This window comes from Myxocyprinus asiaticus, chromosome 42, assembly GCF_019703515.2.
Source record: "Myxocyprinus asiaticus isolate MX2 ecotype Aquarium Trade chromosome 42, UBuf_Myxa_2, whole genome shotgun sequence".
Classification (NCBI taxonomy): Eukaryota; Metazoa; Chordata; class Actinopteri; order Cypriniformes; family Catostomidae; genus Myxocyprinus; species Myxocyprinus asiaticus.
In genome coordinates this window covers 36,930,914-36,951,094 of record NC_059385.1, presented here as the reverse complement: position 1 = coordinate 36,951,094, position 20,181 = coordinate 36,930,914, and positions in this window count along the sequence as shown.

Here is a 20,181-nt window from a genome sequence, read left to right as displayed (position 1 = left end):
AACATTCACTTGACCATCCGAGGAAACTGGGCGCCTTTTTTATTTCTTTTTGTGCTGGTTCCTCCTATTGGTTGGAGTTTGTTTTGTGGAGTATTTCTTGCAGGATGTTGGAGTGATTGGGTCATCTGTTTCACTCACGTAACAGTCAAATGGGCCAGCTCACTGAACATTCGTTTGACTGCTCAAGGAAACGAAATGGCTTTTTTTTGTGCTGGTTCCGCTAGCAGCTGAAGCTTGTTTTGTGGAGGAACTCACCTTCGGGACAGTTATGTGGATGAATCTACACGTTCTTTGTTTTTATCCCACCTATTGACTGGAGTTTGTTTAATAGATTTTCTTCTGTTATGTAATTCTGTCTCACAAAATTTGTATAGAAACACCGGACTTGAGCAATCCGATGTCAAAGTTGTCACGGGGGCTCTCGTAGGCGTACAGGGACTGTTTGAGTTTAGAGGGATGGACACCAGTTGGCGCCATCGTGCGTGGGCACTAATGTTGGAATGTGATCTTTATAATTTTGTTTAAGACACAATCTATTTTTTCTAATATGTCAAATGTTAATATGAGTGGATTGTCTCTCTCCACTTGGAATGTGAATGGGTTGGGGCACCCCATAAAAAGAAGGAAGGTTATTTCTCTTCTTAAACGTAAGAAATATGATATAGTGTTTCTTCAAGAAACGCATCTATCCCCACAGGAAGCGGAAAGACATGCACACCACATGTTTTCTTTAGTGCTGCCTCAAGTAAGAGCAGGGGAGTCATTACATTGATAAGTAAATATCTACAATTCAAATGTCTCAAACAGAGTAAAGATAAATTAGGAAGTGTCATTATTGTTTTAGCAGAAATTCAGTGGCAAAGTTTTATTTTGGCTAATATTTATGCACCTAACGCTGATGATAAGGGCTTTTTTATAGATCTTGAAGGGATGTTGCAAGCCGCTGGCACACCTCATGATATAATATTGGGAGGAGACTTTAATCTATTAATGGACTCAATCCTTGATCATAGTGAAGCAAAAGTGTGTAAGCCCCCTAGAGCAACACTGACACTTCACAGGATGTGTAAAAATCTTGGTCTTACAGATATTTGGAGACTTTTGAACCCATCTGGTAGGGACTATACATTCTTTTCATCAGTCCATAAGATTTATTCTAGAATAGATATATATATATATATATATATATATATATATATATATATATATATATATATATATATATATATATACACTATATTGCCAAAAGTATTCGCTCATCTGCCTTTAGACGCATATGAACTTAAGTGACATCCCATTCTTAATCCATAGGGTTTAATATGACGTCGGCCCACCCTTTGCAGCTATAACAGCTTCAACTCTTCTGGGAAGGCTTTCCACAAGGTTTAGGAGTGTGTTTATGGGAATTTTTGACCATTCTTCCAGAAGCGCATTTGTGAGGTCAGACACTGATGTTGGACGAGAAGGCCTGGCTCACAGTCTTCGCTCTAATTCATCCCAAAGGTGCTCTGTCGGGTTGAGGTCAGGACTCTGTGCAGGCCAGTCAAGTTCTTCCACACCAAACTCGCTCATCCATGTCTTTATGGACCTTGCTTTGTGCACTGGTGCGCAGTCATGTTGGAACAGGAAGGGGCCATCCCCAAACTGTTCCCACAAAGTTGGGAGCATGGAATTGTCCAAAATCTCTTGGTATGCTGAAGCATTCAGAGTTCCTTTCACTGGAACTAAGGGGCCAAGCCCAGCTCCTGAAAAACAACCCCACACCATAATCCCCCCTCCACCAAACTTCACAGTTGGCACAATGCAGTCAGACAAGTACCGTTCTCCTGGCAACCGCCAAACCCAGACTCGTCCATCAGATTGCCAGATGCAGAAGCGTGATTCGTCACTCCAGAGAACGCGTCTCCACTGCTCTAGAGTCCAGTGGCGGCGTGCTTTACATCACTGCATCCGACGCTTTGCATTGCACTTGGTGATGTATGGCTTAGATGCAGCTGCTCGGCCATGGAAACCCATTCCATGAAGCTCTCTACGCACTGTCCTTGAGCTAATCTGAAGGCCACATGAACATTGGAGGTCTGTAGCAATTGACTCTGCAGAAAGTTGGCGACCTCTACGCACTATGCGCCTCTGCATCCGCTGACCCCGCTCTGTCATTTTACGTGGCCTGTCATTGCTGTCATTCCCAATCACTTCCACTTTGTTATAATACCACTGACAGTTGACTGTGGAATATTTAGTAGCGAGGAAATTTCACGACTGGACTTGTTGCACAGGTGGCATCTTATCACAATACCACGCTGGAATTCACTGAGCTCCTGAGAGCGGCCCATTCTTTCACAAATGTTTGTAGAAGCAGTCTGCATGCCTAGGTGCTTCATTTTATACACCTGTGGCCATGGAAGTGATTGGAACACCTGAATTCAATTATTTGGATGGGTGAGCGAATACTTTTGGCAATATAGTGTATATATATATATAAATCTGGCGCCATATATATATTAATCCCTCATTTAATCTGTTGTTCATTGCTCAATTGGAAACATTTTAGTCTCAGATCATGCCCTGGTGAGTTTAGAGATGTTGCCACATACAGAGAAAAAGAAATCATATAGTTGGCGCTTTAATGTATCCCTTTTGCAAAATCCTGAATTCCAACAAATGTTAAAGGCTGAAATGCAATGGTCCTCCATATCCTCTGTGGGCGTGGCTTGGGAGGCACTTAAGGCAATTCTTAGGGGTCGGATCATAGAGTATGCCTCATTCACCAAAAAATCCAAAGCACAAGAACTCGTGAAATTGGAAGGGAATATTAAAAGTGTCGAGGCAGAGCTGAAGCGCCGAATGTCATCTAATGGCCTCAGAGAATTGACCCAACTGAAATACAGATATAATACTACTTTGTCGCGGAAGGTGGAGTTTTGGCTATTCAGGGCAAGACAGTCTTATTTTGAGACAGGGGACAAGGCAGGAAAACTTCTGGCTAGATATATAAAACAGAGAGATTCTTTTTCTATCATTCCCTCAGTGAAATCTGCTGGTGGTGAAATATTTACCTCAGCCACTGATATTAATAATGCTTTTAAAGGATTTTATCTTGATCTCTGTAGTTCCACATCTTCATCTACCGAAGAGGATATTAGAAACTTTGTGGAACCATTAGAACTTACTAAACTGATGACTGAGCAAAAAATTATCTTTATTCTGAGATAACCTTGGAGGAGCTTGGTGAGGTAATTAAGGCCTTGCCTACCCGCAAGCCCCTGGGGCCAGATGGCTTTCCTGCTGAGTTTTTTAAATCTTATGCTACAGAACTGACTCAACTTTTGCTAAAAGTTTATAAGGAATCATTAAATAATGGAAAGCTTCTGCCAACCATGACACAAGTGAGTGTAAGAGTTACTGTTAAATTTCCCTGATCCAGCTAGATGTTAAAATGCAGTCAAAAATTTTGTCTAACCGACTAAGTAAAGTTATGACACCTCTTATACATATAGATCAGGAGGGGTTTATTCGGGGCCATAACTCTTCTGATAGCATTAGGCATTTCATCAATATCATGAGGTCAGTGGCGAATGATCAGACTCCGGTAGCTGCCTTGACACCGAAAAGGCTTTTGATATGGTAGAATGGGATTATCTGTAAGATTTTGGAAATGTATGGGTTTGGGAATACTTTTAATGGATGGATTAAGTTACTTATTAGACACCCGGTAGCGGCGGTTCAAACGAATGGATTAATTTCACATTATTGTACTCTGGGTAGGGGCACCCAGCAAGGTTGCCCTCTTTCCCCCTTATTGTTCTGTCTTGCCCTGGAACCATTAGCAGCTGTGATAAGAAAGGAGGATGATTTTCCAGGGGTGGTGGGGGGTGACATGGTGCATATGCTTTTGCTTTACGCAGATTATATTTTATTATTTGTCTCCGACTCTACTAGAACTATGCCTTGCCTCCACAGAATTATTCATTCCTTTTCTCAGAATACAAAAATGAATTGGTCTAAATCCGAAGCTTTGGCTCTGACAGCGTACTGCCCAGTAACAGCTTTTCAGCCGGGCCCCTTCCAGTGGCCCAAATAGGGCATTCAGCAGTTGGGTATTTTATTCCCAGCAAATTTGTGTGATATAAATAGAGTTAATTTTGACCCTTTAATAAAAAAATTTCGAGCGATGTGGGAAGGTGGGCCTCATTACATTTATTTATGACTGGGAAGGTTAAAATTCAATTACCTACTACAACCTCTCCCTATAGATGTTCCTCTCTCTTATTTCAAGCAATTTGATAGCAAAGCGAAATCCTTCATTTGGAATGATAAACGTCCCAGATTACATTTCAATAAGTTACATAGGGCGATTGAAAAAGGTGGGCTAGGCCTACTCAATATTTGTTTTTTTTTTATTATGCATTCGGTCTCAAACATTTGGCTCACTGGTCGCTTCCACCTGAGAGAGCCCCTCCCTGGTTTTGTATTGAACAGGATGTTCTTGCCCCTATTTTGCCATTGCAAAGCCTTTCTATCAAGTTAAGTATCAAGAGAAGTTACACCCCGTTATCTCACATTTGCACTCGGTATGGACAAAAGTGTCCAGAGTGTTTAATTCGGACATTTATTTAAATGTTGCCTCGAGCATATGGCTGACCCCAAAATTATGTATTAATAAGTCCCCTTTCTGCTGGACAGAGTGGATTGTGAGGGAGGTTAATATGCTTGGTGACCTGTATGAGAATGGAGTGTTAAGATCCTTTGAAAATATGGTTCAACATTTTGGGATTCCCAGGTCTCAGTTCTTTAGGTATTTACAGCTCCACCACCTGCTCTGTACTATTTTTGGGAGTAGCATACACCCTCCTAAAGTGGCAGATATTCTGGAAGTGGTGATTACTGCTTTTGGAAAAGGTCATGAGGCATCAGTGTATTACTCACTGCTAATTCAGAGTCTGGGGGACGTAGTTTAGGCTTCTCTCAAGAGATTATGGGAGAAAGATTTAAACTTGGTATTGAAAGAGGGAGTGTGGTTTCTGACAGAGGCCCCCAGTTTGTATCTCATTTTTGGGCAGAGTTCTGCCAACAGCTGGGGGCAACAGTTAGTTTGTCTTCTGGGTTCCATCCCCAGACAAATGTGCAGGCGGAGCGAGCGAACCAAGAACTGGAGAAGACCCCTGAGGTGTATGGCCTCCTGCAACCCGTCTTCTTGGAGCGAGAATTTGGTTTGGGTCGAGTATAATCATAACTCATTGCTGTCGGCGTATACGGGGTTGTCACCCTTCCAGTGTAGCCTCGGCTACCAGCCACCTTTGTTCCCCGCTCAAGAGCCCAATGCTCAGGTTCCTTCCATCCATGCATTTTTGCAGAGGTGCAAACTCACCTGGAAAGCCGCCAGAGAAGCCTTGTTACGGACTGGCATTCGGGTTAAGAGGTCAGCAGACTGACACCGGTCTAAGCCCCCAACTTATGTGTCCTCTCAGGACATCCCACTCCATCTCCCCTCACGTAAGCTGGGCCCCAAGTTTATCTGACCTTTTTTGGGGGGGAGGTACTGTCACGGTTCCAGCATGTGTGCTGGCTCTAACTGTTTTTTGTTTTTCTCTCCCTTGTGTCTCATGTGGAGCCAGCATGCGTGATCAGCATTTCCATGGGAACGCTGATTGATCTCGTGCAGACGCTGATCACAGTGATTAGTTACATTCCCGCTGTCACCTGCTTTCCTCTAATTACACTCCCTTCTTATTCCTCTTGTTTCCCCTCCTTCTTTGCCAGTTTATTGTTCCCTGTTACTGTTTTTTTTTAATTAACATATTTATTGATTCATATGCACATGACAGTGAAAAAGACACATATATATATATAAAGAATCAACATTTTACATTTAAACCCCACTAATACAATCCCACCCTGACCCCTAACGAACACCCCTGTTGTGCCATATAACACACGCACACAATCCAAAATATATATATATATATATATATATATATATATATATATATATATATATATATATATATATATAAAATAATAATAAGCATACATGATTATATACATGAACTAAACTACACTCTCCACATTCCCCCACCCCAAGAGTCCCCCAAAAAAACAAAATATTTGCCCCATTTTTTAACAAATAAGTCCCTAAACCCCAGCCTTCTACTTACCACTTCCTCAAATGCAGCTACCCTCCCCATTTCCACACACCACTCTGAAAAAGTTGGTGCTCCACTTGACTTCCAACCCCTTAAAATTACTTGCCTGTCGATCATGAGACTGGTCAGAACCCAATTTTTAATGTAATTATCCCCTAAATTCATGACGTCAAGACTCCATCCCCCAGACTCTGAATTAGCAGGGAGTAATACACTGATGCCTCATGACCTTTTCCAAAAGCAGCAATCACCTCTCCCAAAGCACCTGCCACTTTAGTGGGGTGTGTGCTACTCCCACAAACAGTACAGAGCATGTGGCGCAGCTGTAAATTCTTATAGAACTGAGATCTGGGAATCCCAAAATGATGAACCAAATTCTCAAAAGATCTCATCACTCCACTCTCATACAGGTCGCCGAGTGTAGTAACCCCCCTCACAATCCACTCTGACCAGCAGAAAGGGGATTTGTTGATATATAATTTGGGATTCAGCCATATGCTTGAGGCAACATTTAAATAAATGTCAGAATTAGCGGAGCTTTAAATTCTCTCAAAAGATTACAGGAGAAAGATTTAAACTTGGTATTGGAGGAGGGAGTGTGGGTAAGGATCCTAAAAAACATAAAGTCTGCATCTAGAGATGCAAGGGTTCGCCTTATGCAATTTAAGATTTTACATAGATTTTATTGGACCCCCTCTAGATTGTGTAGGCTTGGTCTTAAGGACACACCCATCTGCTGGCGATGCCATACTGAAGATGGAGACACCATCCATGTTTTTTGGGGGTGCCTTAAGATCCAAGAATTTTGGCTGAAGGTGCAAAGTTTTGTGTGTGATGTGTTGGGCACTCAGGTCTCATTCTGCCCCAGACTCTGTATTTTGGGAGATAGAGAGGTCATGGATTTGGTAGATAAGTACATGAAGGACTGGGTTTTGACCAGTGTGATGATTGGTAGGCAGGTTATTTTGAGGAGTTGGAAGTCGGATGGAGCACCCTCGTTCCCGGAGTGGTGCGCGGAGATGGGGAGGGTGGCTGCCTTCAAGGAGGGGTCGAGCATTAGGATGGGGGTTAGGGAAACTTACAATAAGAAATGGGGCAATTATTTAGCATTTTTGAGGGAATCACGAGGTGGGGCAGTGGAGGTAGTAATTTAGAGTTTAGTTTTTTTTTTTTATTATACTTGATTATTGTATGTTATTTTATGTTGTTGTTTTAGTTTTCTGTGTGTGTGTCTATATTCTATTGACCACAGGGGTGTTCGCGGGGGGGTCAGGGTGGGTTGAGAGTTTGGTAGGGGGAGGGGATATAGTGGGGGTTTAATGTTTAAAGTTTTTGATTCATTATATAGATGTTATTGTATTTTTTTGTGTTAATTTATGAATCAATAAAAATGTTACTAACAAAAAAAAAAAAATCTCATAAAGTCAATTCAAGGCGCACCAGTGCCAGTTCAAGCAGACAGAGAAGCAGCGAGCCGCAGCGGGCTAGTGAAGAGTGTGTTCGTATATGGAATGTGTGCATTGTGGAAGTCAGGAGCACTCAGATGAGAGTCCATAGAAGCTGGTGAGGTGCAAGCGAAGCCCAGACGAATCTCAAGACACTGGCAGAAATCAAGGAATCCTCCTCCACAGTCCTGGGCACCAGCTGGTGAGAGTGAATGCAAGTAGGCAGGTAATGCACCTCAATAGACAGGCAACCAACAGATACTCGAGCTCGTTCAAACTACACAAGAGAGAAGAGTTAGACTTCAGTGCACATGTCAACAGTAACAGGGAATGAGGGTCATGTGATGCCATGCAAGAAGCAGACGTGTGAGCGAAGAGCTCTGCGCACTTTGCTAAATTTTTTATTATTTTCATGTAATAATCTGGTGAAATTTGATACACCCAGTTACACATTTGCTCTTTGAGGCAAAACATGGCAAACAAATCAAAATCCTCGGGCTCTGGAGACATTAAAAGACACTTACGTGTTCAGGATGAAAGCCCCAATAGGCCTACAGACCAGGGACTCGATTTGGATGGCGCGGTGGGAGAAGTGATCCAGCGTCAGTTGTCCAACATGTCGGTGATGATGATGAAGGTTCTTGCTGACTTGGAGGATCTCGCTGTAATACGTCGATCGATTACGGCGATGGAAATAAAATTCTGAGTTAGTTACAAGACTGACTCATGCTGAGAGATGAATCGATTGTCTGGAATCTTCGGAGAGGGTATTAACCGCTAATCCGCCCGTGACCAAAGTTGATTTGGAACATCTCCTTGAAAAGCTTCAAGATCTTGAGAATAGAGGCCGCAGGAATAACGTTCGAATTGTTGGAATTCCTGAGCATGAGGAGGGCAGAGATATGGTGAAATTCCTAGACAAGCTTTTCCCGAGTCTGCTCGACATAACAGGCCACAAGCTGGAAATCGAGCGAGCTCACAGAGTCCCAGCTCACAGATTTGCTGAGGGAGATAGGCCCCGATCAATTATGGCCAGATTTCTGAGATCATCCGATAAAGATCTTGTGTTGCACCAGGCGAGGAGCAAAGGGAAGCTTTCTTGGAAGAACCATAATATTTTCTTGTTCCCGGACTTTGCGAGTTCGACAAGAGAGAAACGCGATCAGTTCAAGGAATGTAAGAAACTCTTACATCAGAAAAAGATCTCGTTTGCTCTGATGTTTCCGGCCAAACTGAGAATTGAAACAAAGGACGGTTGCAGAGTATTTACATGTTCCATTCAGGCAATGTCTTTTATTGAATCAATGGGTGAGTAAATCATTGGGTGTTTCTCATGTGAGTGGGTGGACTCGCTGTACTTACTCTGGCTTTTGAGGAAGCTGGACATAATTTTGGTTTCTTTTTGCTTTTTGCATTGGCTCCGCAGAGCAGCTGGAGTTTGTTTTGTGAATAACACTTTTCCTTAAAGAAACTTTTGCATTGACGAAATATTATTTTGCATTAAGTTCCCGGGCAGTTTGAGAGTGGACACTATGGATGACCGCAAAATATCTACATGCTCACGCAAAGGATGTCTTTTTTAAAGCTGATGGATTGAGTAAGTCATGGTATACACTTTTATGCGGCCTCCGATTGAATTTACTCGACCATCCAGGGAACCGGGATGCCGGTTTTGTTTCTTTTTGTATTGGTTCCGCCTAATGGCTGGAGCTTGTTCTATTGAATAACACTCCTTTGGAACAGCTGTGGATTAATCTGTTCGTTATTCGTGCTTATTCCTCCTGCTGGCTGGAATTTGTTTTGTTGAGTATTTTTACTGGACATTGGAATGATTATGTCATCTGCTGAACTCATAACAGCCGGCTCACTGAACATTCGTTCGTCTGTCCGAGGAATCTGAACGGTTTTATATCAGCTGGAATTTGTTTTGTGGAAGATCACATCTTTGAGACAGTTCTCTGAATGAATCTACACATTCTTTGTGTTCATTCTTCCTATTGGCTGGGGTTTATTTTACAAATTATTTTCTGTTATGTAATTTTGCCTCTGTGTGCATTAACCCCGTGCGCGGGGTTAATGCACACTTTTTTTCTTTTTTCTGTTTGTTTTGTTTGGGGGGAAGTTCGGGGTTTGATTGTTTCACTATATCAAAATGTCAATGTTAATATGAGTGTACTATCTCTCTCCACATGGAATGTGAATGGGTTGGGGCACCCCATAAAAAGAAGGAAGGTTATTTATTTTCTTAAACGTAAGAAATATGATATAGTGTTTCTTCAAGAAACGCATCTTTCCCCGCAGGAAGCTGAAAAATTTGGGAAGATATGGGGTTGACATGTTTTCTTTAGTGCTGGCTTAAGTAAGAGCAAGGTCATTATATTGATTAATAAACATTTACAATTCAAATGTCTTAAACAGACTAAAGATAAATTAGTGAGAGTCATTATTGTTTTAGCTGAAATTCAAGGGCAAAGGTTGATTTTGGTTAATATTTACGCACCTAACGCTGAAGATCAGGGCTTTTTTTATAGATCTTGAAGGGATGCTGCAAACCGCTGGCACCCCTCATGATATAATATTGGGAGGAGACTTTAATCTTTTGATGGACTAAGTCCTTGATCATAGTGAAGCAAAAGTGTGTAAACCCCCTAGAGCAACATTGACGCTTCACAGGATGTGTAAAAATCTTGGTCTTACGGATATTTGTAGACTTTTGAACCCATCTGGTAGGGACTATACATTTTTTTCATCAGTCCATAAGATTTATTCTAGAATAGATTTTTTTTTTTTATATATCCAAATCCCTCATTTCATCTGTTGTTGATTGTTCAGTTGGAAATATCTTAGTCTCAGATCATGTCCTGATGAGTTTAGAGGTGTTGCCATACATAGAGAAAAGAAATCATATAGTTGGCGCTTTAATGTGTCCCTTTTGCAAAATCCTGATTTCCAACAAATGTTAAAGACTGAAATCAATGTTTATATGGAGACCAACTGGTCCTCAGTATCCTCCAGTATGCCTCATTCATCCTCTGTGGGCGTGGCTTGGGAGGCACTTAAGGCGGTTCTTAGGGGTTGGATCATACAGTATGCCTCATTCATCAAAAAATCCAAAGCACGAGAACTCGTGGAGTTGGAAGAGAATATTAAATGTGCTGAGGCAGAGCTGAAGCACTGTATGTCAGCTGATGGCCTCAGAGAATTGACCCGATTGAGATATAGATATAATACTATTTTGTCATGGAAAGTTTTGGTTATTCAGGGCAAGACAGTCATACTTTGAGTCGGGTGACAAAGCAGGGAAGCTTTTGGCTAGATATATAAAGCAGAGAGAGTCTCTTTCTATCATTCCCTCAGTGAAATCTGCTGGTGGTGAAATTTTTACCTCAGCCATTGATATTAATAATGCCTTTAAAGAGTTCTATCTTGATCTTTATAGTTCCACATCTTCATCTAATGATGAAGATATTAGAAACTTTGTGGAACCATTAGATCTTCCTAAACTGAGGATTGAGCAAAAAAACTATCTTGATTCTGAGATAACCTTGGAGGAGCTTGACGAGGTAATTAAGTCCCTACCTACAGGCAAGACTCCGGGCCAGATGGTTTTGCCGCAGAATTGTTCAGATCCTATGCTACAGAACTGTCTCCATTTTTGTTAGAAGTTTATACTGAATCATTAAAGAATTTAAAGCCCGGATCAGTCTGATTCTTAAAAAGGACAAAGATCCAAGTGAGTGCAAAAGTTACCTTCCAATCTCCCTGATCCAACTAGATGTAAAAATATTGTCAAAAATTCTGGCTAACAGATTAAGTAAGGTTATGACATCTCTTATACATATAGATCAGGTGGGGTTTATTCGGGGCCGCAGCCCTTCTGAGAACATCAGGCGTCTCATCATTATCATGTGTTCAGTAGCGAATGATCAGGCTCCAGTTTGCTGCCATCTCACTTGATGCCGAAAAGGCGTTTGATATGGTAGAATGGGATTATCTTTAAGATTTTGGAAACGTATGGGTTCGAGAGTACATTTATTGGTTGGATTAAGTTACTTTATAGACACCCTGTAGCAGTGTGAATTAACAGGGAGTAATACACTGATGCCTCATGACCCTTCCCAAAAGCAGCAATCACCACTTCCAGAGTATCTGCCGCTCTAGGGGGGTGTATGCTACTCCAAAAAACAGAGCAGAGCAGGTGGCGCAGCTGTAAATACTTATAAAATTGAGATCTGGGAATCCCAAAATGTTGAATCAAATTTTCAAAAGATCTCAATACTTCACCGTCATACAGGTCACCAAGTGTATTAACCCCCCTCACAATCCAATCTGACCAACAGAAAGGGGACTTATTAATACATAGTTTAGGGTTCAGCCATATGCTCGAGGCTACGTTTAAATAAATATCAGAATTAAACACTCTGGACACTTTTGTCCATATCGAGTGCAAATGCAAAATAACGGGGTGCGACTTAACCTCTCCGGCTAGTTTAATCGAAAGGCTTTGCAGTGGCAAGAACTTCCTTTTCAATACAAAACCAGGGAGGATCAAATCAAATCAAATCAAATCAAAATCAAATCACTTTATTGTCACACAGCCATATACACAAGTGCAATGGTGTGTGAAATTCTTGGGTGCAGTTCTGATCAACATAGCAGTCGTGACAGTGATGAGACATATACCAATTTACAATAACATCAAATTAACACAGCACAATTAAACATCTGTTATACACATAATTACACTCAACAATATACAAATAATAACATACACTGTACAGTATATAGATACACATTATTCAATAAAAATAAAAAATAAAAATATATATAAAAAAAAGTATATATATATGTAGAATGTACAGTATTGTACTGTATTGACATTCAGGCTGTCGGTTGATAGTCAGTTTTTAAGAGAGAATATAATATAATAATAATAATATAATTTATGACAGTCCGGTGTGAGATATAAGAGTAAGGGTAATAAAGTGCAGTGCTGATGTATTTGATCATGGGAGATCTCTCAGGAGCTCTCTCAGGTGGAAGCGACCAATGAACCAAATGTCTAAGACTGAATACATAATAATATCTTGGGTAGGCCTAACCCACCTTTGTCAATCGGCCTATGTAACTTATTGAAATTTAACCTGGGACCTTTACCATTCCAAATGAAGGACTTCGCTATGCTATCAAATTAATGAAATAAGAGAGGGGGACATCTAAAGGGAGAGATTGTAGCAGGTAGTTAAATTTTGGAATGCAATTAATTTTAATAACATTAACCTTCCCAATCATCAATAAGTGTAATGAAGCCCATCTGTCCACATCATTCAAAAACCTTTTTATTAAGGGATCAAAATTAACTCTGACTAAATCAGACAAATTTGCTAGGAATCAAATTCCCAAATACTTAATTCCCTGTTTGGGCCACTGGAAGGCACCCGGCTGGAAGGCCGTTACTGGACAGTACGCTGTCAAAGCCAAAGTTTCGGATTTAGACCAATTGACTTTGTATCCTGAGAATTTGGAAAAGGAGTTAATAATTCTGTGGAGACAAGGCATAGATCTAGTAGGGTCGGAGACGAATAATAAAATATCATCTGCATAAAGCAGAAGTTTATGCACCACACCTCCCGCCGTCACCCCTGGAAAATCATCCTCCTTTCTTATCGCAGCTGCTAATGGTTCCAAGGCAAGACAGAGCAATAATGGGGAGAGAGGGCGACCCTGCTGGGTGCCCCTATCCAGAGTAAAATAATCTGAAATTAACCCATTTGTTTGCACCGCTGCTACAGGGTGTCTATAAAGTAACTTAATCCAACCAATAAATATATTCCCGAACCCATACCTTTCCAAAATCTTAAAAAGATAATCCCATTCTACCATATCAAACACCTTTTCGGCATCAAGATAGATGGCAGCAACCGGAGATTGATCATTCGCTACTGACCACATGATATTGATGAGATGCCTAATATTATCAGAAGAGCTACGGCCTCGAATAAACCCCACCTGATCTATATGTATTAGTGATGTCATAACTTTACTTAATCGATTAGCCAGAATTTTGGACAAAATTTTTACATCTAACTGGATCAGGGAAATTGGGTGGTAACTTTTACCCTCGCTTGGATCTTTGTCCTTTTTTAGAATCAGACTGATCCGGGCTTGTGTCATGGTTGGCGGAAGCTTTCCATTCTTTAATGAATCAGTATAAACTTCTAACAAAAGTGGAGCCAGTTCTGTAGCATAAGATTTGAAAAACTCAGAGGAAAAGCCGTCAGGCCCCGGAGCCTTGCCTGTAGGCAAGGCTTTAATTACCTCAACAAACTCCTCCAAGTTTATCTCAGTATCAAGAGAATTTTTTTGCACAGTCGTCAATTTAGGGAGATCTAATGGTTCCACAAAGTTCCTAATATCTTCATCAGTGGATGAAGACATGGAACCATAGAGATCAAGGCATTATTAATATCAATAGCCGAGGTAAATATTTCACCACAAGCAGATTTCACTGAGGGAATGATAGAAAAAGACTCTCTCTGTTTTATATATCTAGCCAAAAGTTTTCCTGCTTTGTCACTCGACTCAAAGTATGACTGCCTTGCCCTGAATAACCAAAACTCCACTTTCCGTGACAAAATAGTATTATATCTATATTTCAATCGGGTCAATTCTCTGAGGCCATCAGTTGACATATGGCGCTTCAGGTCTGCCTCAGCACTTTTAATATTTCCTTCCAACTCCACAAGTTCTTGTGCTTTGGATTTTTTAATGAATGAGGCATACTGTATGATCCGACCCCTAAGAACCGCCTTAAGTGCCTCCCAAGCCACACCCACAGAGGATAATGAGGACCAGTTGGTCTCCATATAAACATTGATTTCAGCCTTTAACATTTGTTGGAAATCAGGATTTTGCAAAAGGGACACATTAAAGCGCCAACTATATGATTTCTTTTTCTCTATATGTGGTGTCACCTCTAAACTCACCAGGGCATGATCTGAGACTAAGATATTTCCAACTGAACAATCAACAACAGATGAAATGAGGGATTTGGATATAAAAAAAAATCTATTCTAGAATAAATCTTATGGACTGATGAAAAAAATGTATAGTCCCTACCAGATGGGTTCAAAAGTCTCCAAATATCTGTAAGACCAAGATTTTTACACATCCTGTGAAGCGTCAATGTTGCTCTAGGGGACTAACACACTTTTGCTTCACTATGATCAAGGACTGAGTCCATCAAAAGATTAAAGTCTCCCCCCAATATTATATCATGAGGGGTGCCAGCGGCTTGCAACATCCCTTCAAGATCTATAAAAAAGCCCTGATCATCAGCGTTAGGTGCGTAAATATTAGCCAACATCAACCTTTGCCCTTGAATTTCAACTAACACAATAATTACTCTTCCTAATTTATCTTTAATCTGTTTGAGACATTTGAATTGTAAATGTTTATTAATCAATATAATGACTCCCTTGCTCTTACTTGAGTCAGCACTAAAGAAAACATGTCAACCCCATATCTTCCCAAATTTTTCAGCTTCCTGCGGGGAGAGATGTGTTACTTGAAGAAACACTATATCATATTTCTTACGTTTAAGAAAATAAATAACCTTCCTTCTTTATATGGGGTGCCCCAACCCATTCACATTCCATGTGGAGAGAGATAGTACACTCGTATTAACATTTGACATTTTGATATAGTAGAAAAAATAAATTGTGTGTCAAAAACAAAATTATACAGACCACATTCCCCATTAGTGAAACAATCAACCCCCGAACATCACCCCGAACAAAACAAACAGAAAAAAGAAAAACGACAGCGCCAACCGGCGACAATCCCTCTAAACTCAAAAGGTCCATGAACGCACACAAGCCCCCACGACAACTTTGACATCGGATTGCTTGACGTATTCATTCCAATGTCTCGTAAAAAAAACTCAACAAAACAAACTACAGCCAGTAGGAGGAATAAGTACAAAGAACGAACAGATTAATCCACAGCTGTTCCAAAGGAGTGTTATTCAATAGAACAAGCTCCAGCCGCTAGGCGGAACCAATACAAAAAGAAACAAAACCAGCATCCCGGTTCCCCAGATGATCGAGTCAATTCACTCGGAGGCCACATAAAAGTATATACCATGACTTACATAATCCGTCAGCTTTATAAAAGACATCCTTTGTGTGAGTATGTAGATATTTTGCGGTCATCCGTAGTGTCCACTCTCAATCTGTCCGGGAACTTCAATGCAAAAATAATCTTTCATCAATGCAAAAGTTTCTTTAAGGAAAAGTATTATTAAAGTGTTATCCAGCCGCTCGGCGGAGCCAACGCAAAAAACTCAAAATGTCGCCCAGCTTCCTCAAGAGTAAGTACAGCGAGTCAGACCCACTCACATGAGAAACATCCAATGGTATACTCAGTCATTGATTCTATAAAAGACATTGCCAGATTTGGACATATAAATACTTTGCGACCGACCTTCATTTCTATTCTCAGTTTGGCTGGAAACATCAAAGCGAACGAGATCTTTTTCTGATGTGAGAGTTTCTTACATTCCTTGAACCAATCGTGTTTCTCTCTTGTCGAACTCGCAAAGTCCGGGAACAAGAAAATATTATGGTTCTTCCAAGAAAGCTTCCCTTTGCTCCTCGCCTGGCGCAACACCAGATCTTTATCGGATGATCTCAGAAATCTGGCCAGAATCGATCGGGGCCTATCTCCCTCAGCAGATCTCCAAGCAGGGACTCTGTGAGCTCGCTCGATTTCCAGCTTGTGGCCTGTTATGTCGAGCAGACTCGGGAAAAACTTGTCTAGGAATTTCACCATATCTCTGCCCTCCTTATGCTCAGGAATTCCAACAATTCGAACGTTATTCCTGCGGCTTCTATTTTCAAGATCTTCAAACTTTTCAAGGAGATGTTCCAAATCAACTTTGGTCACGGGCGGATTAGCTGTTAATTCCCTCTCCGAAGATTCCAAAAAATCTATTCATTTTTCAACATCAGTTACTCTTGTACCTAACTCGGAGAATTTTATTTCCATCGCCGTAATCGATCGACGTATTACAGTGAGATCCTCCAAGTCAGCAAGAATCTTTGTCAACATCACCGACATGTTGGACAACCGACGCTGGATTCCTTCTCCCACCGCGCCATCCAAATCGAGTCCCCGGTCTGTAGGCCTGTCGGGGCTTTCATCCTGAACACGTAAGTGTCTTTTAATGTCTCCAGAGCCTGAGGATTTTGACTTCTTTTTTGCAACAAAGGGCAAATGTGTATCTGGGTGTATCAAATTTCACCAGATTATAATATGAAAATAATCGAAAATTCAGTAAAGTGCGCAGAGCTCGTCGCTCACACGTCTGCTCCTTGCATGGCGTCACGTGACCTCGACTTTTTGAGAAATTGAAAATAAAGTATATTTGATCTCTGTCTCTCTGCTTTTGGGTCCTTCATCCTCCCCACACCCCGACCATGACATTTTTACATTTAACAAAGATAAGGAAGTATCTTTCTAAAACGATAAGTAAAGGATGTGCTGCAAACTAATCCACATATTCACTTAGCATTACAGTATTTTAGCAAACAGGTTTGTGTTACTAAAACACAATAGTGCATTTGATATAATTCTACTTGTATCTTTAACATTTGTATCTTTAAGTTTGTTCATTTTTTACTTTTAACAAAGAGGAGAAAATGTGTTTCCAAAACAAAAAGGCGAATGTTGTGAAGCAAATTCTGTTACTTTACAGATAATGAACAAATAGTTTAACAAAGATAAAGTCTAACATTACGTTATGTAATCAAACAGTTATGTTACTAATACACTGTAATGTATTTCATGTATTTTAGATGTAGCTTTAACACAAATAGTCTTATATTTTTATTTTTAACAAAAGAGAAGAAAATGTGATTTTTAAACAATAGGTATTAGGTTGTGAAGCACATCTCTAACGTTGTCACTTTAAAGAAGATGAACAAAAGGTTTACAAAAATATCGTTTAGCATTCCAGTGTTTTACCAATCAGGTTTGTGTTACTGCAAAACAATAATGCATTTTATAGAATTCTAGCTTTATCTTTAATACAAAAGTTTGATACATTTTTAATTTTAACAATGAGAAAAAATGTGTTTCTAAAACAAAGACTACTGTTATGCAGCAAAACTTGCATCTGATTTTAATATGAACATAGTTTAACAAAAATCAAATTTTGTGTCTTTTCAGGTATCTCCTCATCTTAAGGACAGGATAAACATCACCATGAATTGAAACACACCACAACCCCTTAATATGGTAATTATACTTTTTATTTGTACAGTAATAATAATATTACCCCATATTACTTCATTGTTGAAAACATATTGATGATTACATCATTGTATTATTTAATCAATCACTATTTTTGAGTTGAGAGAAAAATAAGTTTTATATCATGCATTATTTTGTCACCTCAGTTTTCCACTAAGCATTTTACACCATTAAAGATGCATAACTTAAACACATTTAAATTAACAGATGGCACAATACGGAGGGGTGGTGTTGGCTAGAGTGTGGGAATATCATAACACCTGACCAAACATGTGGCGTAAACTTTTCCTTTACAACAGCCAGAGGGAGGAAAAGGAAGTGGAGATCAAAGGTGTCAAACACCTGTTGGGTCATAAATCATAGGGTCATAAATCATATTTTGACAATAGGTATATAATATTTTCTTCTGCCGTGGAACATTAAATGAGATGTTAAGCAGTGTGTTTTTTTGTACAATTGAACAAATGATGCCTAACATCTTTTAGTTTCCACAGAGGAAAGTCATATGGGTTTGGAACAACAAGGGTGAGTAAATGATGACATAATTTTCATTTATTGGTGAACTCTACCTTCTATGTAATAAATGTGGTGTTTTAGTTAACAGTAACAGTAACAGTAGTGACAAAAACACAAAAACAATGTTTATTTTTGCTGCAGCAATTGGGTTATTAAATATGAGCTTAATATGTCTTTTACGTATTGAAAGATGGATATGCTAGGCTAGGCTAGCTACTGCAGAATAAATCTTACCTAAAGTTGCCACAAGCCTCAATCCTCTGATAAGTGATTTGTGCTTTGTTGATGTTTTCACAATGCTTCATCGGGCTCTGCGTCTCCACACAATGTTACCACATGATGAACTTCGGGTAAAAGTTTATAAAACCGCATCCAGGATGACCTCCATCCTTAGTACATTGCTTAAAGACTGGGAAAACTCTTTTCCCACAGGAGATTGGGTAATATTTAACCTCATATCAATTTGCACAGGAATAGTATAAACAGGGGTTATTTTTACAGGGTGTTTGATAGCAGGTAAAACACAGGCGCGGGAGCACGCATTCCCTAAAAGGTCCTGAAAAATGACCGATTCGCAGGGGATTAAAATTACTGAGAAACTCTGGTAATTATTACGTTACCCCATGTCCCCATAAGCTATCGTGGGTTAGGAGCTACTGTTAGTGTTAAAATGCTGGATAAATTATTCTTAGATGAAACAGTTATCCTAAAATTAGGAGTGACACACCCCTAATTTTTTAGAGTTGCTCCTACATTTACGAATAAGGAGCTACTCTTAGTCTTAAGATGTTTTGTGAATACAGGCCCAGATTTTCAAGAGAAATGGCCAGACATACACTCCATCAATACAGTTAGAGCGACAGCAGTAAGAACGGCTACTAGCGACACAGAGTAGGGAGAATAGCAACATCAAGCAACAATGAAGTTGGTGGTGTGAACGGGGCTCTAGAGAATGCTTCTGTACTAGAACACAAGTGCTCAAAACAAATTAATTTACAGATTCATTAAATTCATACTGGAGTTACACGTCTTGAGTATTGAACAAAAAGACAAGGGAAAGATATAACAGTTTATAACATTTTTGCTGGAGCAGGAGGCAAAGGGTTCAAAGTGAGGGCTATGGGCCACTGAGACCCCTCATAGCACTGACACTGCCTTGTATGGAATCAGTCTGGATGTGTAAAAACTAGCTCTAAAGCCAAAAGTGTCAATGACTTGTGTTGGTGGCGAAAATATTTTCCAGAAATAATCTGATAAACATTGTTCTGTCTTCTCTTTTGTTGTGCTCACACTTTTGGCAAGACTTTGGGAAGTGCGAGGGGGAATAGGGGTCTAGCCGTTTCTAGTAACCAATCAAATGAGGTTTTCATTGACCAGTTTACTTTGATCTGATTGGTTAATTAACATGACAGACAGCTTCCAAAAAACATCCTTCATGCGTAATTTTCACAGCAATTAAAGAACAAAATACCAAAAAAAAAAAAAAAAAAGTCAGAGAGAAGTGGTTAAATTAGGTTGTGCTTCTCGGTATCTCTCCTTTCTTGAATATATCATTTAAATATGTTCTTTAATGGTGTTTGCTGTTCAATCTGGTTTTATCATATCATTTAATCCTGTTTGGTCTAATCAAGAACTGCAGCACCAATTTGGTTCTATCGTTAAGCTTTTTCTAGTTTTATTTTTGTTTCATTGCTTGCTTAGATCCTCTACTTTCAAGGCAGGCGTTTGGCCTTTCCAACCAGCCTGTTGAAAATTGAGGATGC